General features: G+C 51.9%; 1 protein-coding gene across 10 annotated transcripts in view; it reads right to left on the bottom strand.

The window, feature by feature from the left end:
* Positions 1 to 20,821, bottom strand: part of TMEM51 (transmembrane protein 51) — a 52,415-nt gene extending 31,594 nt beyond the window's left edge. For 5 of the 10 annotated variants that reach the window (XR_014804931.1, XR_014804933.1, XR_014804934.1 and 2 more), the window contains exon 1: positions 19,470 to 19,691. The gene's annotated coding sequence lies outside the window, so the exon portion shown is untranslated. 10 annotated transcript variants of the gene reach the window in all.
* Positions 20,822 to 21,682: the final 861 nt, after the last annotated feature.

The following is a 21,682-nucleotide window of genomic DNA, read 5'->3' as shown; positions in this document are numbered from 1 at the left end:
AAAAAAAAAATCCAGCTGCACGCAGTCCTAGATGTATGACTTTGGACCAGGGACGTGACCTCTCCGAGGCGCGGTTTTTGCTCTGTAAAATAGGGGTAATAAGAATGGCACCTATGGAGCTCCCCCAGGGCACAACACGATTGGCAGCGTCCTGGGAGCACTGGGATGCAGGTTCGATCCCTGGCCCAGCATAGCAGGTTAAGGATCTGGTGATGTTGCAGCTTTGACTTAGGTTACAACTGCGGCTGAGAACTGATCCCTGGCCAGGAAATTCTATATGCCGAGGGGTGGCCAAAAAAGAAAAGAAAAGAAAAAAAAAAAAAGAATAGCACCTAAACCCATCGGTTTATTATAAGCATTAAATTAGATAATAGTCATTCTAACAGCAAATATTTGCTAAAATGCGCAAGGCATTGTGATGAAATACTATCACCTTCTTCAATTCACAGATGGGGAGCTCAGAGAGGTTACATCACTTGCACAAAGGCACACAGCTAATCGTGGAGAGTTGGGGACTTGAGCCTAGGCTGACTGTGAGCCGAGGTTCCTAAGAACTACACCGTGCCTCCTTTTATATAACTCAGTGTGTGCACAAAACCATATAACACAACAGTTCCTCAACACGCAGCCAAAGTCATCCTTTCCTGGAGGCCGGGGAGACAGAACCCAGAGAGGGGCTATCCAGCTTTGCCTGAAGGCCAGCGCCTGGCGGACCTCTACAGCCCTCAACAGGAGCTCTGCCCTCTGTCCCCAGCAGAGCAGACCCTGTGATGGCTGGCACATGGTCAGGATCAGCCTGGGGACTGAGGGTGCTTTGTCCACAGCTTAGAGCTGGTCTTGCTGATTATCAGGAGTCAGCCCTGGGACCAGACTTTGACCCCAGTTAGGTTTAGGCTTAAAAACAGACTAACAGTAAATGCCTGACATCTTCAAAGACTCAACTGTTCTGGCCAGACGAGACTTTAGCAATTAGGAGTCTGGGGTGCCCACTCCAGGCTGTGGAGGGGTCAACACTGCCTGTGGCACTTGTTGAAAATGCAGGTGCCCCGGGCCCCAGCCAAGAGAGCTGACTCTGAGTTGCCAGGACTGGGGCAGAGGCACCTGCTCGTTTACTCATTTACTTAAAGTATAATTTCTATCTAGCGGAATGCATAGAAGTTAAGCGTACAGTTTGTCAAGTTGTAACAACATATATCCATGAAAGTGCCGCTGAGATCAAGACAGAAGCCATTCCCAGAAAGGCCCCTGCGTGGACCTACTTCCATCAACTCCCCACCCCAGGCGATCTCTGATCTGCTTTCTGTCACCATAGGTTAGTTTTGTCGGCAGCAGGAGTTTACATAAATGGGCTCAGACAGCGTGTGCTCCATCTGCCTTTTCTTGTCCATCCATGGCATTGCCTGTGTCTGTAGACAGTTTGGTTTCTTTCTCTTGCTCAGAAGTCCACTGTGTGAAGTCCACTGTGTGGTTACACCACTGTCTGTTTATCTGGTTACCTGCGGGTGGACACCTGGGCTGCTTTCTCGTTTGGGCTGCTGTGCACAAGCTGCTATGAACCTTCATTGCATCTCCAGTGTTGGCCTTTCTCTCCATAAATACCCAGGAGTGGAATTGCGGGGGAGAAGCATTTACTTTCACCCTCTCTCCAGGGGCTGCAGCCCAGCTGGGGTAGGATCCTCTGTTCTGCTCTCTCTTTTTTTCTTTTTAGGGCCACACTTGTGGTATATGGAAGTTCCCAGGCTGGGGGTGGAATCAGAGCTGCAGCTGCAGGACACAGCCACAACCACGGCAACACGGGATCAGAACCACATCTGTGACCTCTGCCGCAGCTTTCGGCAATGCTGGATCCTTAACCCACTGAATGGGGCCAGGGATGGAACCTGCATCCTTACAGAGACTAGTTGGGTTCTTAACCCTCTGAGCCACAACAGGAACTCCCCATTCTGTACTCTTTTAAGCCCTCTATCCAGGGGAGAAGCCCCCAGAGGTTTAAGGATCTGCTCTGGGTCACAGAGGACTCTGTCTTCCTGGCTGAAGATCCCTGAGTCATTCCAGCTTGATTCACACAGCGCTTTGAACGCTGAACTGACTTTGAGGTCTGACTCATGATGTCAGCTGTTCTCAGCAGCGCTGAACAGCCCCTGGAGATGATGCAAGGAGTAATCTGGCAGCCAAGGCTTTAACCACAGCTTATGCCCCCTTCTCCATTGTCTACAGACTGAATGTGATGAAAATGCATCATTCATGGCCTTTCCTCTGAACCCCACCGGGGACCCCCAGGGACCCCAAATGCCAATGTAGCAAAGGCAGCCCAGCAACATAATTAGAATCAGTGGTATTTAACATCCAGGTCTGTCTGGCTTTAGGCAAATTGCCTCACCTTTCGGAGCCTGGCTTTCCTCACCTGTGAAATGGGAACACCTGCAGTATTGTGAGAGTGGAGTAAGGACTGGACAACCTGAGGTGTAGAAAAGGGGGTAGCTAAGCTGCAGATGGGGGTCAGGGAGCAGAGGAAGCAGTAACCTGAGACCTGCTCTTATCCAAGAACTGTTATGGCCCCTACCTGGCAGAGGTCTATGGGGGTCAGGGCGGGGGGTGCTGCTAAATATGCAGATTCTAGGGCCCCATTGTGGACTTAGAATCAGAATCCGGGCTGGAGCCTGGGACCTGCTTTTAGCAAGCTCCCCGAGGAATCCTGATGCTCACAAAAGCCTCCGGACCCTCATCCCGCGTGTGGACCAAGGTGGAGCCTGGGAAGTCAGCTGGGCACGAGGATGCAGAGACAGGCGAGGTGGAAGGACCCAGTGGGGTGGATGAAGCTTGCAGGAGCCACAGGGAAGAACTGGGGTGGGGGCGGGGGGGGCAGCAGGGACTGATTTATTTCTCCACCAGGGCTGCCCCTCAGCTCTGCCCCAGGAATTCCAGCCACATGTGCCTCATGTGGCCTGTGGGTCAACTCAGCCAAGTCCTGACATCTTTGCAAGGGTTAAAAGTTCTGGCTCCTAGAGGTTCTAGGTTCAACTCCCAGCCATACCACTTCCTGGCTGGCTGGACTTGAATGAGGTATTTCAGGTGAGCTGTAAAAAGGGTTTAATAAAAAGGGTGTCTCGCTGATGGAGCTGCTGGGAGGAAGTCATGAGCTGGAGTGGGCCAAGCATTCACCACCCCGCCGGGCGGCCTGAACCATCAGTGGTGCTGATGCAGCACTAAGAATTTATCTCACTTCCGCTTTGGGGGGTGCAGCTGGTGACTGAGAAATACTCCCTGCCGCACAGGGGCCACTCCCTCCAGCTGTGCCCTCCCTCCACCCGGTCTCAGCATGAGTCCACCTTCTCCATGATGCTCTGAACACACTGCATTTACTTAGGTCTCTACAGTGAGAGCCAGGAGGTCCAGTTCTGCAACCCAGCGAGGGAGGGGAGCAAGTGACTTCTCAGCCTCAGTTTCCTCATCTGTAAAGTGGACGTCGTAATAGAATCTCCTTCAGTGCATTATTGTGGACTTAGGTAAAACAAACATGATAAACCAGGTAAGCCAGGGCCTGGCCCATAGTAAGTGCTCAACAAATGTTACCGCAAACACTCTAGTCTGTTTTCTTTTTCTTGAATAGCCTGTGTCACCCTCCCTCCTGCTAGAGACTAGACACTCCGTGAGGACAGGGTTCTCATTAGGACAAAACTACCTCCGAACTGGCGTCCAGGGCCTGCGGCTGTTCTCTGGCCAGCCTGACCAGGGAGGCGGCGGCTCACTGTTCTTCAGCATCTGTCTCTGGGGCAGGGAGGTTTTTCTGGATGTTGAGGATGTGCTGTGGCTCTGGGAGGCCAAGGGGAGCAGCCACACTGGGGCTCAGGCAGGACGAATGGAGCCAGGAAGGACCCCAGGGGCAGGTTGTCTGAGCCCCTAGGTTCAGGAGAGAAGGCTGGGGCCCTGCAGGGGTGAGGGTTGTGTCAAGACAGCTATTTCAGCACATTGTGTGGGGCATGGGGACCTGGGAAGGGGGCTGGGGATGCATCCCTGCAACCCATCCAGGACAGCATTCCAATCCAGATGGGACAGAGCCCCAGGAAAGGGGGTCCCGGAGGGACGCTGCCCAAGGGGCTGACCTGGGATTCGAACCCATATCTTGAAGGCTCTCAGACCAGTGTTCTTAGATTTGCCTCCAAGCGAGGTGCAAAGCAGGCGATCTTTTTTTTTTTTTTTTTTTTTTTAATGGCCACACCCACAGCATATAAAAGATCCTAGGGTAGGGGACGAATTGGAGCTGCAGCTACAGGCCTATGTCACAACTATAGCAACATTGGATCTGAGCCTCAGCTGTGACCTACACTGCAGTCTGCAGCGATGCCGGATTCTTAATCCGCTGAGTGAGGCCAGGGATCGGACTTGCATCCTCCTGGACGCTATGTCAGGCAATCTTCACACACTGAGCCAAACAGGAGCTCCCAAATCAGGCCATCTTGAGCAAAGTCTCACCAAATCCAAAACGGAGTGATCCCCTTACAGAAGCATCTGGGAGAGGGTCCCACAGAGGCCACGTCCGTACCCATCACCAGATAACCACGCCAACAGGCCCTCCCTCCAGCCTCTAACCAACCACTGTGCTGTTTCCCCAGAAAAGCTTCTTTTGTCAGCTGTGTCCTCCTCTGTCCTACGACTGTCCACATCCCTTCAACAACTTCCATTCCCTGCCCTGCCTCTCCTCCAGACTTCCTAATTACAGTGCAAGAGGCTACCAGGCTTCCGGTGACCTGGCTTGAAATCTCAGTGGCTTTAAGCATCCGCTCCCCTCCTCACTCCACCCTCAACCCAGGCGCACTCCCAGGTCTCAAACAGGCAGCCTCCAGGCTGTATCTGGCCTGTGGACATACGTTATTTGGCCCATGAAGAGTCACTTATTTTATAGAATAGAGAGTAGTTGCCAACATCGAGACGTGGGTGACCTCATATACAAAACCTGAAAACCTGGTAACTCTGGCCCCAGTCATAGGTACCAAGCAGCTGGTGCTGAGGCACAGCTGTGTCCTATGGAAGGGGCCTGCCTTCCACTTTGCCACAAGCCCCACCATTCCCTGCTGCCTCACGCCTGGCCAGACTCCCTCCTTCACATCCCCTACTGCGTCCTTTGAGACAAGTGCATTTGCAAGCGCTGCCCAGGTTCACATTCCGCTGGTGCCCAAACGTGTTTCTTCTTCCTTCTCAAAGCCTTTCTTTGTGGTGATGCTTCCTACCACACCCACCCCCCTCTTGGTGCTCAGGCCTGGGTGATGGCAGTACGTACTAAACCCTGCTTCTCTAAGGCTTTCTCAGCCTGTATGTGCAGCCACGCCGACCCTCCAGCTACTGTGTTTGTCAAAACATCAAAGGAATCCCTCGCAGCCTACAGGACAAAGTCCAGCTCTCCCAGGAGGGTGGGGACCGCCATGCTCGACCTTACTTCCTGTGTTCCTTGAGTGACAACTGGGGACAGGACCCTGTGCTGGGCACCACGGCCACCACGGCAGATGAGAAACCTGCTCGCTCCCAGGAGGAAGATGAGCGCAACGTCAGGGCCACATCCAAGGAAGGGAAGCTGTCCTGAGGTCACCCCTCCAGCCTCTGCACCTGGGAGTCTCTCTGCCTTGGCTTTCTCCCCTCCCCCAGCTAACCGGGAAGGCCTCACCTCCGTCCCATGAAGCTCTGGTTCTCCTTCTCCGGGAAGCCCGGGAAGCACCGTGGCCACCCCCGCCCTGCCCCAGCCTGCAGGAAGCAAGCAGCTCTCCTCTGAGCCATCAAAGAGGGTTTTCTGTCTTAGCCAACTGCCCCTGACCACTCTCAGAGCTCTAGAGGGAGTCATTTTCATTCCCACTTCCTCTCTCTTTATTTTCTTTTTATAGCTGCACCTGCGGCATATGGAAGTTCCTGGGCCAGACGTCGAATCAGAGCTGCAGCTGCAGGCCTACACTACAGCCACAGCCACACCAGATCCGAGCCACATCTGTGACCTATGCTGCAGCTTGTGGCAATGCCTGATCCTTAACCCACTGAGTGGGGCCAGGGATCAAACCCACATCCTCACAGAGACCGCATCGGGTCTTCGACCCACTGAGCCAAGGAGAAATGAACTCCTCTAATTTCTCTCTTTAACTGAATTTAATGTCAGCAGGTGGGGCTTAAGACCTATGTTCTCTGGACGGCCGCCTCTGGGCCTTTTCACGTTTCTCTGGGACTCCTCAAACCCTGGGCATGCGACTGGCCACGTGACATCCCACAGAGTCTCAAAAAATCTCATCTGACTTCATTCATTCATTCATTCATTCAACACACGTTCACTGAGCAACTCCTGGGGGCCCAGCATGAAACACAGGCGTGGATGAGTCAGAAAGACCTGTTCCCAGGAAGCTCTTCTCTCTACTGAAAGAGACAAACACACGGAGGGGTGGATTAACAAGACATGTTCAGAAGAGCGTGTCAGACAAAGGCGATCAAGGAGGGTCTCTCAGGGGCGGTGACACTCAGCTGAGACCCCCATGGCAGCAGCATGGCTCAATGGGGAGGTGGGGGGAGTCCTGACAGGAGAAGCAAAGATAATACCTTCCCATTCTAACATGGTAGACGCTGAAATATGAAGCCTTTTTGTTGGCTGTACAAACAAAAGTCCCCAGACCAGAGATAGAACCTAAGCCACAGCAGTGACAATGCCAAGCCCTTAACCACTAGGCCACCAGGGAACTCCCATGGGCTAAGTCTCCGAGGTCTCTTAAGTTGGTGGGATGTGGGGCTGTTTGCACAGAGTAGCAGGCACACTCACTTTCCCCACTGTAATGAGGATCAGGAGTCAGGAGTTAACACGTGCAAAATGCTTAAAAGAGTGCCTGGCACAATCGCTAGAAACATATAAACTCATGTTAGAAATACCTTGTGAGGTTAGACCCTCTAACCAGCCAGCCCCTCACCCCCCACAACTCTGTAACTCCATCAAGGATACTGACCCCAGGAAGGATATTTCCCCAAATATCTGTGACTTTCATCCCCAACCGGATATGGCTCTGCCTCCCAGGAATTTCCCTAAACTCTTTTTGAATATTTTTCAGCCTGAAACTCTCTTGTAGGCAGCAAGTTCGTCTGCTCCTCTCCGTGAGAAGTTCCCAGTAACCGGGCCACTTCATCCCAGTTCCCAGTAACTGGGCAAGAGCATACATGTGTCCTAAAGCTGCTAACATACTTCCCCACATGCGATGAGTCAGGAGAGACACCCAGGGCTGAAAAGTTCCAGGAATTTCATCCCTAGTGGCTCAGCCAGCCACACTCCTCTGGTTCAGCCTACAGCTCCATCAGCTTCCAACCACAAAACCAAGCGCCATAAATCAGAATATGTACCCACTCCCCCCAACTAATTACACATTCATCTACTGTTTATCTGTAAAAAGTGGCTTTTCTTATACCACTGGCCAGTCTTCTTCCTTTCTGGGGGTCGTGGGGGGGTGCAGAGGCTACTGACCTTCTGCAGGAAAATGCAGAGATGGAAGATTTGGCAGAAAATTTCAGGTGGTTCATGGGTCCTTAACTCACTTCAGAGGACCCTGATATGAGTTATTACAAGTTTAAAGTCACCCAACAATTTCATAAGGATCCAGACAACTAGAATCCTTTATTGTTTTGATTTCTAGGAGGACATAAAAAAGTGGTGTTTGTAAGCGTCACTATAAGCACAGAAAACTTCTGGAAGCACGTAAAGAAATTATGAACCTTGGCACTCTCTGGGAAAAGGACTAGGGGTCTGGGATGAGGAGGAGATTTACCTTTTTTTTCACTATCATTTTCTTTTGGCTGCACCCATGATATATCAAAGTTCCTGGGCCAGGGATAGAATCTGAGCCGCAGCTGTGTCCTATGTCACAGCTGCAGCAACACTGGATCCTTAACCCACAGTGGGAACTCTCTGGATACCATTTCATACTGTTTGTTCTTTTTCTTTTGGCATGTCTCAAAATATTTTTTAATTAATTTCTAATTAAACAAGAAGTTAATAAAAAGTTTTTTAACTTAAGAATGATTCATCACCCATTGTTACTTCCATTCCCATGATGCGGAGAAGGAGGAGGTCACCAATGGAAAAGTCATTTACTTCCTGGCAGAGGTGAACCCACATCAGTTGGGGAAAAAGCAAAATATCCCTCAAGGAGATATGTTTCCACTGGGTGTTCAACATTGGTCATTCACGTCCTTCACGGGAGGAGAAGGTGTTAGGTCCCCCCAGACAGCCGTGGTCCTGGGAGTAAGGGCTGGGAAAAATCTTTTGGAAGTTTAGGGGGTGTACATCCAGCAAAGTGACTCTGAGCTAGAGTCGGGGTTATAAAGATGTGTAAGTGCTAGAATAATGCTGGGGGAGGAAAGATGGGAAAAATAATGGAATCTAAATAATCTCCGACCACAACCCCACTCCACCCCCAGGTTCAAAGAGAGGACTTCTGCATTTATTACGGTGGATTCTGTGAAATGGCCTTTTCTGTGTTTTCTGTGGGTCACCTGTAAAGGGGGGGGGTAGCCCATCATTTCCTAGGCCATGGTGAGGTTGCAGGTGTCTAAAGCTCCTGGCTCTGTGCAGGGCACACAGCAGGTGCTCAATACGAGTCCATGTTCTTCACCCCTTTTTGCCCTGAATCATTAGCATGAAACTCTCTAAGTGGGGTGACTTCATGTAAAGATAAATATACGCTCAGCATACACACCCAGCAACCCCACCCTGGGGTATCTGCCCAAGAGAAACGAGAAACGTAGCTTCATCCCCAAACCTGTATGCAAATGTTTACGACCGCTTTAGTCATAATTACCCTAAAACTGAAACAATGCAAACATCCCTCAGGATAAACAAATTGTGGTCCATCCATGCAGTGAACAAACCAACACAGAGAAATCTCACGTGCCTTATGCTGAGTCAAAGAAGCCAAACGCGAAAAGCTTCAAACGGTATGTTTCCTTTGTATGCCATCCTGGAAAGGGCTAAACTATAAAGACAGCAAATATTAGTTGCTAGGGGCCAGGAGTGGAAGAGGGGTTGACCACAAAGTGGCAATATGAGGAAATGAGGAAATTTGGGCCGGGGGTGGGGTGATGAAACTTTTCTATGTCTTGATCACAAATGGCTGTGTTTGCCTAAACTCACACAACTATATATGAAAAAGGGTAAATTTTACTGTTTGTAAAAATACACGTGGGAGTTCCCATCGTGGCTCAGCGGTTAACAAACCTGACTAGCATCCATGAAGATGCAGGTTTGATCCCTGGCCTCGCTCAGGGGGTTAAGGATCTGGTGTTGCTGTGGGCTATGGTACAGGTCGCAGACACGGCTCCGATCCCTCGTTGCTGTGGCTGTGGTGTAGGCCGGCAGCTACAGCTCCGATTTGACCCCTAGCCTGGGAACTTCCATATGCCACAGGTACAGCCCTAAAAAGAAAAAGAAAAAAAAAAAGCAAAACAAAAAAACAAACAAAAATACACAAACACCAACACACACTTCAGGTTATGTGTGTGTGTATGTAACACAGGAGTTCCTGTTGTGGCTCAGTGAGTTAAGAGCTCAACTAGTATCCATGAGGACGTGGGTTTGATCCCTGGCCTTGCTCAGTGGGTTAACCATCCAGCATTGCCACAAGCTGTGGTGCAGGTCGCACACGCAGCTCAGATCTGGTATTGCTGTGGCTGTGGCGTGGGCCGGCACCTGCAGTTCCGATTTGACCCCTAGCCTGAGAACTTCCATATGCCACAGGTGTGGCCCTAAAAAGGAAAACGAAACCACAAAAAATCCCATAATACCAGGAGGGTGGTGTCTTAGCTCAGGCTGCCATAATAAGATGCCACAGACCGGGGGGCTTAAACAACAGACATTTATGTCTCATAGTTAGGGAGGCAGGATGTCCAAGATCAAGGTGGTGGCAGATTTGGCATCTGGAGAGGCCCCACCTGCTGGCTTGTAGACGCCTACTCGCTGTGTCCTCGCGTGGCCTTTCCTTGGTGATCTGCCTCTCGCCCTCTTAAGGGCATTCATCCCATAAGGACAGTCTCATGCTCAAGACCTAGTCTGAATCTAACCATCTCCCCAAGGCCCTGCTGCTTCCTAATAACCATCACATGGGGGGTTAGGGCTTCAACATACGAATGGGGCGGGGGGGCACAAACATTCAGCCTGTAACAGGGGAAGGGAGCTCTGTGGCTTCTGCCTTGCTCTGATCTCGGCTTCCGAAGTCGAGGAAGGGAGGCCCAGATGCTCAAAGTTAAAATAGTAAAAGGATCATCTGGAACAGTAGCTAATATTTGCAAAGCCATCTACAGCTCCCAAAGAACCCTACCTAGTAGTAACCCGAGGGGATCCATAAAAAAAAGGGGGGGGGATTTTAAAAAGTAAAAAAAAAGGCTCTCTTGTTATAAAAACACCACTTATTCATTAAGCAAAAATTAATAAATCTAGATTAGTAGAAAAAAAATTAAAACCATCCATTAGCTCACCCTCCATAACTACGGATGCTATGGATGATGATCAGACTTCCTTGAATGCTTTGAAAACACACACACTTTTAATTTTTCTTACAAAAATGAGATCTGACTGCAATATGGTTTTATTTTTAAAATTTGATATATAATGAACAACTTTGCCCATCATCAATATTCAACTCCGCTATAATTTTTAGCAGTTGAGAAATATTCCAGTATATGGAGGACTCATAATTTATATAACCAATCCTCTACTGCCAGACGCACAGTCGGTTTCTAATTTTATTGCTATTATTAAAAAAAAAAAAAAAACTGTTGAAACTAACTCCTATTCCTCTGGAGACATTCCTGGTATTGAAATCACTGTCTCTGAAAGCTTTGACCTGCATTTTCAGAATGTCTTCCAATTTACACTCCCTCCCTGAGCCCATGAAAGCACTACCTCCCCATATTAAACTTGCTTTTTTTAGCTTAAAATTTTCAAAATTTTCAAAATATTTAAAATTTCCTAAATTTGCTGTGAAAGACAGCACTGTTCTCTTTTGCTTTCTATGGCCACACCTGTGACATGGATGTTCCTGGGCTAAGGGTCGAATTGGAGATTCAGCTGCCGGCCTATACCACAGTCACGGCAACGCGGGATCTGAGCCGAAACTGCAGTCTGCACTGCAGCTTGCAGCAATGTCAGATACTTAAGCCACTGGGCAAGGCCAGGGATCACACCTGAATCCTCATGGATACCAGTCAGGTTCTTAACCCGCTGAGCCACAGTGGGAACTCCCAAAGATGGCATTGTTTTAATTAGCATTTTCTTTAGTATGATGGTTGAATGCTGCTTCTCTCTTTCCTCTTTCTTTTCTTTTCTTTTTTTTTTTTTAAATGTGCTTATGGGCCACAGCATTTCTTCTTTTTCCCATTTCTTGACTAGGGCATTCAGCCTTTCCTTACTGACCGGAAAAGATCCTGTATGTGTCTAGAACACAGCCCCTTGTCTGAGTGTGTTGTAAATACTGCTCCAGTTTAATATTTGCTATATTTAAGTTTTTAAATTTTAGGAGCCTAATCACTTTCAAGAATTTCTTTTAGGAGTTCCCGTCGTTGCTCAGTGGTTAACGAATCCGACTAGGAACCATGAGGTTGCAGGTTCGATCCCTGGCCTTGCTCAGTGGGTTAAGGATCTGGCATGGCTGTGGCTGTGGCATAGGCAGGCAGCTGCAGCTCTGATTAGACCCCTTGCCTGGGAACCTCTATGCTGCAGGTGTGGCCCTAGAAAAAACAAACAAAAAAAGAATTTCCTTTATAATTTGACTTTTCACTATCATGCTTTAAAAGCCCCTTCCAAAAAAGGGGCTTGAGTAATTGCATAGTGGAAAAATCTTGTAGAAACCACTTTGACCAATGGATCAAGATAAAACCTCCAATAAGCCAGGCTGATATCACGTAAATTCTGACATAATGTAATGAGGACACTTCACCTCTGCAGTATTCTTTCCTCCAACCTCAAACCCCATCTAATCATGAGATAAACAGATAAACAGACATCAGATAAACCCAAAGTCAGGGACATTCTGCAAAACACTGACCAGTCCTCATCAAAGCTCTCAAGGTCACAGAATTCAAGGAAAGACTGAGAAACTGTCACAGATCAGGGGAGCTAAGGCGGACGTGAGAACTCAGTGCAAGGTGGTATCTTGGGCTGGACCCCGGGGCAGACACATGACAGTGGAAAAACTGGAGAGACCCCAAAACAGTGTGTCCCCTCATCAGGGGTGATGTGAATTTCTTAGTGTTGACACGTACACCAGGGTTCTGTACTAAGAGGCGTGCAAGTATATGGAAGCTCTCATTACTATTTTTGCAACTTTTCTATAAATCTAAAATGACACACACACCCCAATTTTTTTTTTTTTTTTGTAATTTAGTTTTGACTAGGTCAGAGAACAATCCAGGCAGAAAAGCCATCAAAGTTTGGGGCGATGAGTAGAGGGTGGAGGAGGAAAATGAGGTGGGAAGTGGTTCCTGATGCCTTCTGACCAAAGCACTGGGAGTGCAGAGAGGAACTGGGGCAGCAGGAATGGGTCTGGAAAGGTAAACTGAGTCTCAACACCCAAGACTCCAGTCTTTAGAGCCTTGAAAGCACAGGGGCTTAGCCCAGACTTGAGCCTGCGGGCAGCGGGGTAGCAGCAAAGGTTTTAGTTCAGGGCCTGATATGGTTATTGGTTTATGTCACTTGTTTTGTTTCCTTACTGACCCTTCCCCCCACCTGATGAGGTATAAGCTCCTGGAGAACAGGGACCCACCAGGGCTCACTTATGGAACATCTTCCCTGCAAACTCTGAACACCTAGCCTGCAGCGGGAACTCAGGGAATACTGGTTGAATGAAAGATGTCCTGGACTTCCCTGGTGGTGCAGTGGGTTAAGGATCCGGGGTTGTCACTGGTGTGGCTCAGGCCCCTGCTGTGGTGTGGGTTCGACACCTCCACCTCCCCATCCAGGAACTTCCTCGGGCTGTGGGTGTGGCCAAAAACACACAAAACAAACACTCCAACAAACAAAAGATATCCTGTGATGGTATTACCAGTCTGTGTGAATTAAGCTGTTTTAAGCCACTGGGCCTTTGCACAGGCTGCGCCTCTGCCAGGTACTCTCTTTGCTGCTGACTTTCTGGTCCCCCTTCAGATGCAGCTCGGACTCTGCCCTTGCTGAAAATCCTCCCTTGCCTCTCGGCGTGTCCTCCTCACTGGTCAGCTGTACAGTAATGGTGACTCCGGGGAGGACTGGCCCATCCAGGAGGCGGAGGTGGCCTCTCTGGTCACCACTGGCTGTGTGACCAGCACACAGAAATATTAGTACCTTTGTTTAAAATGACAGCCGGTGGCAGCCAAAGACAACTTCCTGCCCACCCCCTCCTCCATGGCATAATTTGCATCTGTCACTGTTTGAACACAGCTCCTCAAAGGCAACTCCAATATATAATTGCCACCCACCACACTGCTGCTGCTGAAGCTGTAATATTTCGAGTCTGAAAGTGTGAGTGATTTGCTTTTTATCATATTTCTCCCCCACCGTTCCCCACCCAAGTTTTAAGAAAGCATGCCCACACCCGAACCAACGCAAAGCCCGGCCACGTGCACGTGGGTTACGTCTTCAATAAAAAGCAGAACCTTCTGGAGACATCCAGAATTATACATCACAGGAGACCAGGATCTTCAAAAAAGACTTGGCTCACTGGGGTGAATTCTCATCCTGGTTCTGCCAGGATTGGCTGGTTGACCTTGGGCCCATCGCCTGTAGGATGTTTCCATTAGTGAAGCTCTGGGGACATTTAAAAAAAGAGAAGAAATGCCAAAACGGGCTTAACCAACCCTGCGATGGGTTTTAAATGCAGGATGGAACAAATGACTGTTTTGTGCACTGTGGCAATTTAAGCCGGACCGTTGGCATGAAGTTACAGGCTTTATTATAAATGCGAATTCCCAGGGCACATACCAGTGTGGCCCAGAGGAGACTCAGGCAGCAGGGCCAGTAGCTCTGTCTGACATTGACTTTAGTGTTTCATTTGGAGACCCACAATGTTAGGCCTGAGAGCCCACCTGCCTGCACTGGCCCTGGTCACTCTATTTTCTGGCCTGTTTCTTCTAAGAATCGAGGCCGCTAGACCAGAAGCAGTGTCCAACTTGCTGTTTTGATTTATTTTTAAAGTTGCAGACTCTCTTTCCAGGGATCTTTTGCACCCTGTCATCTGGGACATATCTATGCAGAGTTTCTTTCCAGTTGGCCCTGCTTCCCACCACTCAGCCCTGTCCCCACAAACCCTGAAGTTGCTTCTGGGATCTGTCCAAGGAATCCTGAGTTTTTCCGGATCATGGTATAAAAACCAGGGGACCGGAGCAGTGCTGCCCAAGGTTCTCGCCCTGCTGCTGGAAACAGAATTGTCGGGTGACTCAGTGCAGAGCCACCTACAAATAACAGAGATGAAAGTTTTACTAAAGACTGCTTCTGGAGTTCCCATCGTGGCTCAGTGGTTAACGAATCCGACTAGGAACCATGAGGTTGCAGGTTCGATCCCTGGCCTCACTCAGTGGGTTAAGGATCCAGCATTGCCGTGAGCTGTGGTGTAGGTCACAGACAAGGCTCGGATCCTGCGTTGCTGTGGCTGTGCTGTAGGCCAGCGGCTATAGCTCCAATGTGACCCCTAGCCTGGGAACCTCCATATGCCGAGGGTACAGCCCTAAAAAGAAAACAAAAAACAAAAAACAAAGCTTCGATTCTGTTAGAGGAGGAGAGACGCCAGGAAATCCTGCCTGCAGGGTGAAGTAGCTGACCTCGTCCCCTGAACAGGTAACAAATTCTCTGCACATCTTTGCCAGTGAAACGCCTGCTTTCTAAGAGGCAGGGCTTGGAAACAAGCAAACCAAATACTGATTTTTCTTAGGGACATACACTTGCCACCCCTGTGCCTAGTCCTGGGGAGATTTAGGGCAAGGGGTGATGACGACGATAGGGCTGGAGGGGGGAGCATGTGGCTCGGTTAACACCAACACAGCAAGAGATCAGAATAAACCAAGCCTTCTCCCTCCGTCCTGTAATCTCCAGATCTCACCCACCCCACTCCCAGGGCTGATGTCCTCCACTGCCAAGAGGCTCACTGAGAGTCAGTGTTTGCTTTAGATTTTGTAAACACAGCCCTTTCCCCAACACCCACAGCAATGCAGAGACATGGCCCCCTGAAGTCCCAAGGGGGCGAATAATTTGCATAGGCTTACAGGATTTGGGCTGCTGGAGTGCTCTAAAGGAGCTGATCAGGCCTTCTAAGTACCTTCCAGGGAGACTGGCAGGTTAGAACTGGCGTGAAAAAAATACTGTCACACCGGGAAAATACACATGATGATGAGGAATTGAAACATAAGGGTATGAAATAGCAGAACAAGCAAACAACAAAGAGTCTGAATGAAATAGCCCCCGATCCGCAGGGGTTTCCAGCCACTCGTGATGTTTTCCTTCTGCGTTTTCTACAATTACTTCCTTTGTAATCTGGGGGAGAAGATGCCTTTAAGAGCCTGTCTATCCAGAGGTCCATGATAAAGTAAGGCTCAGGGAGTGGCACGGAAGTTTAATCACTAGCTAAGTCCTGGCCTGAACACCAGTTTGCACCCAGCACGGGTGGCTGGGTGGCTGGTGCACTCTGTCGAGATGTACTCCTTGTCTTCCAGGGGCCCCAGCGTTTCCTCCTCCCGGTCATGTGACATATGACAACTACCTGGCAGGGTGGAATGTAGGGAGAAAGGGGCTCCTGGAGGAGGAGTGTGCTCTGTTTTAGTTTGCTTCTTTTCTTTGCGAACCATCCTCAAAATCACTCAAAACAGAATGGGGAGACCAGGGTTCTAGTCCTGGCTCTGATCTCAGGCCTAGCCCATCCATTCCCTTCCCTGGGCCTCCATTGCCCCTATCTGTAGAAGAAGTGGGGGAACGAAAGAAAGAGAAAAAAAGAAAGAAAGAAAGAAGCAGAGGACTTTCTGATGGCGAAGGTCCCTTCTGGCTCCAGTATTCTAAGAGCAAAAGGGACCGGCATCTGGGTTCAAGGGCCGCAAGGTCTGAGAAATCTAGGGCAGGAGAGAATAGGGAAATTTTCAGCTGCTCAGGCTGAGAAAACAGCACGGACTAGAAGCCCAGGGCCAGCCCAGCGTCTAAAGGCAAGGGTTGGGGCTGAGGCGAGGGAGGGGCTCAGACTCAGCCGGAGGCACTTAGCAGGGACCCTCAGAGCCCCACCCCAGGCCAGCAGCATGGGGCTGTATGGGAGGGCAGGGCTGTTTGGCCTGGAGCAGAAAAACCAAACAAGAGACCTGTTTTCTTATGGAGCTGGAGCTCCCAGCATGGGTGGCTAGTGCACCCAAAGCTCAATCCAGGAGAAGGGAAGGGGGGAAAAAAAAACCCAAAAACCAAAAACCAAAACACATCACCAGGCTAAGCTGGGCCACCTGTCCAAACTGGGGAGGAGCAACTCTGAAGCGGCTGGCAGGACAGATGCTGAGAAAATCTCCCACCCTGGACTATACTGGGGCCTAAAACAAGTCTCTGATTTGAACATGGCCAGGCCTCCTGGGATAATGCAGAGGACCCAAGACCCAGTTCTGCTGCTGACTTGCTGTGTGGCCTTGGGCAAGTTCCTTCCCCTCTCTGAGTTTTGTTTGTCAAATGAGAGGACGTTCTAGAGTCCTCCAGTGGCATGTGAAAGGTCACGAGTGGTCCGCCTCCAAGGAAAGTAGAGGGATAGCCAGGAGAAGGATACTCTTAGAGATGTCCATGGCAAAAAGGACTCCTCCAGGGTTCAGAGCAGACACAACAAAAGTGAAAGCAAAAGCCAGCTGTCGGAAGCAGACCCTTCACCACAGTCAGAAGGCATCTGAGATTCTGGAACTTTCTTGGCACTTAGGAAGAAAATCTTTCTCAGTCCCTGAAATTCCATCTTAATTTGGAGCTGGGGGAAGAGAAGCCCAGAGCCAAAGGTTTTGGAACGCCAGTGTCCTCCAGGTCAAGTTCTGAGGGCTTTACTGCCAGCCCCGCAGAGGGAGTGAAGAACACTAAGCAGAACCACGACCCAGTAAACAGGAGCCCCCAAAGGGGCAGGCTGCCCAGTGCAAGTGCCAGGAGGAGACGGGCTGCTGGCTCGCCTCTGGCTTTGTCATTCCTCAAACAGGCACAGAAACTCCTGGGCCTCATGACTACTGGAGCCAGAGAGCTTGAAAGCCACAGCTGGAGGGGCTTGGGCCCTGTCAAGGTCCCAGCACCACGTACCACCTCTCTCTGATAGAAGACACACTGGAAGTTTGGGCCTCACACCGAATCCACAAATCTCACCCTTGACCAGAGGTCATAAGTTAAGACCACATGCTAACCTCTGCCTCCTGTGTGGGGCTCCAAGCCAGCCCCCTTTTTCATTCCTGCTGCCCCCACCAACCTGCAGGCCAGCCTTCTACAAACTCCCACCCAACTTCCAGGCCACCAGAAGGATCTTCCTAACACATCAGCAGGATCAAATAACTCTCCTGCTTAAAGAATTGGAAGAGAATTTGTGTCTTGCTTTGTCTTGCTTGTTCAGTGGTCTGAGCGCCTAGAACAGTGCCTGGCCCACATAAGACATACAGTCAACCTGGTTCCGAGATGTCTCTTCATCACAAGTCCCTGCTGATCCAGTCCAGTTCCTCCAGCCCCTCCACTCCCTTGACTTCCCCCACCCTCCCACAAAACCACCCTCTACTACCTGAGCACCTCCCCTGGCCCAGCACCCCTTCATACGGCCACACCTTTGCCTGTGCTATTCCCATCTGCCCAGACACCCTCCCTGAGCCATCCCCCCACGACACTCCACTTCGATGTTTAATATACCAGCACTCTTTTCTTAGCAGGACCTCCTGGTGCACCTTCCCGAGTTACTTCCTCTCTTCTGTTCTTCTCTAACCCTGTACCATTGCTTCCTACAGAGCCCTTGCTCCGTGCAAGGCATGAAGGAAGGTAGTTTCCTGGGACCTACTGAGAAGTTCTGCTCTAAGCACCGGTGGAGGGTGCCTCTTTAGCCAAGCATTCGGAACCCTAGGTTATCACGCCCCTTGTACAGATGAAGAGACTGAGGCTCAGAGAGGCAGAGTGACAGCCCCCTGTGGGTGACTACACCACCATCTCTCTAAGACACTTGCCATTTACTATCCATTAGGCTGGGAGCTCTCTGAGGCCCCTTGGCCCTATATCCCCGGGGCCGGCCTGGCGCTGTGTGATACTTGAGAGGCCCACTGTCGGCTCAGGACGTCGTGAGCATCAGATGCACCAGGAGCGCTCTTCCCTTTCTCTTTTCTGCCTTTTCTCCCGTTCTGGGCAGGACCTTTGGGCAGCTGGCGAGGGACAGATGTGGAGGGCAAGGGGCTCCCTCTCAATTCCATTTATGACGTCTCCAACGTGTGAAAGCCTTTCACAGGTCCCAGAGCCGACCTCTGACCTTTTGCTAGCGACATGACCCCCTCAAAATGAAAGCCAGAAGCCAGCCTTTGAAAGCAGTGCCTCTGCCGCCGCCGGCCTCGGCGGCCTCCGGCCCCGCCCACCCAGCTCCGGCCCCGCCTCGGTTCCCCGCCCCCGGACCCCCGAGCGGTAAGGGAACGACTGGTCCAGGGACCACGAAGGCCTCTCAGAGCGCTGCACAAGTGCCCGCGGCCGACACCCCCCTGGGAGGACTCGAGAGGGACAGGGAAAACCGTAGGGACGTCTGGGCTTCCTGCACCCAGTCCTCTGGCTGGGAAAGATTTCTTTCCGCAAGTGACCATCCCTCTTAATCAGACTTGGCGTTCCCGGGCCACAGGCCTCCCCTCAAGGCGCAGACGAGAGATGTGATTTGGAGCTGGGTAGTCCTCGCTGTGCGGTAGGCACGAAGGCCCCACCTCCCCCCGGGAGATCATCACTCCCATTTTACAGACGAAGAAACCTGAGTTACACCCCGCTTTGCTACGCCCGATTGCTCACTCTTTGCCTCTAGTACCTAAAACACACGTACACACACATGCACGCGCGCTCGCGAATCTAAACCTCTTACAAGTCTCCATTTCCAAAAAGGAGAGTTGGGGGCAAGGGCTTATGCAGGCAGCGCCAGGGTAGTTTCCTGGGACCTACTGAGAAGTTCTGCTCTAATCACCGGTGGAAGGTGCCTCTTTAGCCAAGCGTTCGGAACCTGCCAGGCAGATGGCACCTGTCCCCGCCAACAGGGGGCCCGGAGGCCGGCTGCCTGCCCCAAGCGGAGGCCAGCTGGCCCCACCGCGATGCCGGGGAGGCGGGTGGTCCCGTACTGGCCCGCCGCGGCTTCAGAGGGTGCGAGTTCGGAGTCCTTCCGGCGCAGACACTGGCCGGGAAGCTCTCAGAAGAACCGAGAGGCAGACCCAGACTGCCGTCGACCCCCTCGGGGGCCCCGTGGGGAACAATCCCTCCGCGGGGCGCGGCGGGGAGGAAGGCGCAGACTCACCGGGGCGGCGGCGTCCAGCTCGGTCTCGGTCTGGAGGCGGGGGGCTGGGGGCTCCACGACCCCGGCCCCCCCAGGCTGCTTCCTTCGGGCGCCGCGATCCCGGGGCTGGAGTCTCGGCCGAGGGAGCACGGTGGCGGAGAGCGCGCAGCCACCCCTCCCCGGACCAGGATGGGGACGCAGGAAGCACCGCCGCGGAGCGCCGGCGTGCGGGAGGGAGGGACCGCGAGAGGCGGAGGGCGGTGCCGGCCCCGAGCCACCTCCCGCCCCAGAGGCACCGCCCACCGGCCGACCCTCCCCCAACTGGCCCTCGGCACCACCCGCCAGGCCTACGGCGCGGGGCCCCAGCCGAGCAGAGCCGGCACCCCTCCGTCACGTCGGCTGCGGGAGTGCGGACCGGGGGCTCTGGACCTAAGTCCAACCTCATCTCGGCCGCACAAAGTTGGCTAAACTGGCAGGGCGGGGCGGGTGGGGAGGGCTTGACCCCTGCCGCCGGGGGCCGCGGAATTGGAAGTGTGGGGCTGGGGCGGGGAGTGGTGTCTCGGCCGGGAATCTGAGTATTTAAGGGTTAAGGAGAGTGGAGAGACCCCCTCTCCCTACCAGATCCCGCGGCACGGGTGCGGAGGTAAAGCTCCGCGGGGCCGCCGCGCCTTTACCTGATCTAGCACTCACCTGGCCACCAAGAGCCCTGGCCAACCCCTCCTCATCCTCCCGGGGAGGCCGCCGCCTCCCTTTCCACCTTCGGGCAGGATCTGGGCACTGGGGACCGCCTGCACCGCCAGGAGCTGGTGCCTTGTGAGTTGACTGAGGTGATTGATGGGCGGAGGTAGGAAAGGAGGAAGCAGTTTTTGAAAAGCGAGTCAGCTCAGGCCCTCCACCGGGCTTCTCACCCTCCGGGTGCCCTGGGCGCGCTCTGGGTCGTACACCCGGGCCTTGGTGGGGTGGAGCCCATTCCAGGTGCCCGCGCCTGCGCACGTGATGAGGGCAACCTGGCTCTGGAACCTCCCCAGAGGGGGGCCCGTTCCCAGTTTGGCGGAGAACTTGCCCCAGGAGGCACCAGCTCGCGTCCTGCCCACCAGGTGGCTGGCGGGTGGCCGCCTCTGCTTAGAAGGGCAGAGCGGCTGCCCAAGGCCTGCTTCTGGAGAGGGTGATCCACTGCTGGGGAGGGCGTCTCTTACCTGCGGCTCTGCTTCTGCCCCATGCCTGGAGGTTGCCCTGGAACTGCTGCTGGGACCCAGCCTGATTCTGAACACAGAGCGGGGTGGTAGCCCCCGTCCTCTCTCAACTTAAACTTGTTTTGAATTCCAGGAGAGGTCAGGCTGGGGTCCCCTTCTCCGATGAGTGTCCAGCCCTTTGAAGTTCAGGTCCTGGGAAAGGCTGATAGGCAGCTGGCGGGGTATCAGAGAATCTGAGGACAGAAGGCGCCTCCTACTGGGAAGCTGCCCTGTCCAGGATGGAAAATAGATACCCTAGTGGTAATTGCAGTAAATTCACTTCCAAACAGGGCCTCATGGGTCACATGGTCCCCACAGGCCTATACCTACAGAGTGGTCGCAGGTGGGTATTTTTTCCCATTGCTGCTTCTTAACATTCAGGGTAACAGTTCAAAAGACCCTAGTGTCTACAAAGAGGTCAATTTGGGGCTGTCACGTGATTTGGTGCTGGGCGGGGGGGGGGGGGGGGGGGGGGGAGGAAGAGGCATTTGAAGAAAGGAAGCAATGAGTCTCCATAAGTATAGCAATAACTGGGATTCCTCACATCCTTGCCACAGACGGAGCACCAGCTTATCACATGCTTCCCTCGCACCATCTCATTTAATCCTTATAGTAATCCTGGAGGTGATTATTGGTTATGCCCACTTCAATAGACTAGAAGGCTGAAGCTTAAGGGGGGGGGGGGTGAGGTCATTTGCTCAAAGTCACACAGCCGAGAAGTATCAGGAGCTTGGCCCAAGCTGGTCCATTCCAGAGCCTGTGTTCTTACTGCTCTTGAAAAATCCCTTCTAAGTCTGTCCATGGTCTTTGCCCTGAAGCAAGCTTCCACTGCTTCTCTTATCTGTCACTCAGGAAGAAGATGCCATTGTCACACTCTCTGCAGAATGATGTCATCCTTTACAAGTCTGCTCCTGCTCAACTAAGGACAGGGACACCTGTCCACCGCCCTCCTCAGCCCTTTGCCTGCCCCCGGCGAGTGCTTTATAAATATTTGCTGAATGA

Source organism: Sus scrofa, chromosome 6, assembly GCF_054392235.1.
Source record: "Sus scrofa isolate SSC_HxYL_T2T_F1_AM1 chromosome 6, Sscrofa_HxYL_maternal_Yorkshire_Landrace_v2.0, whole genome shotgun sequence".
In the NCBI taxonomy this organism is placed as follows: Eukaryota; Metazoa; Chordata; class Mammalia; order Artiodactyla; family Suidae; genus Sus; species Sus scrofa.
Note: the sequence above shows the minus strand (reverse complement) of the source record. Positions and strands in the feature narration are given on the sequence as shown.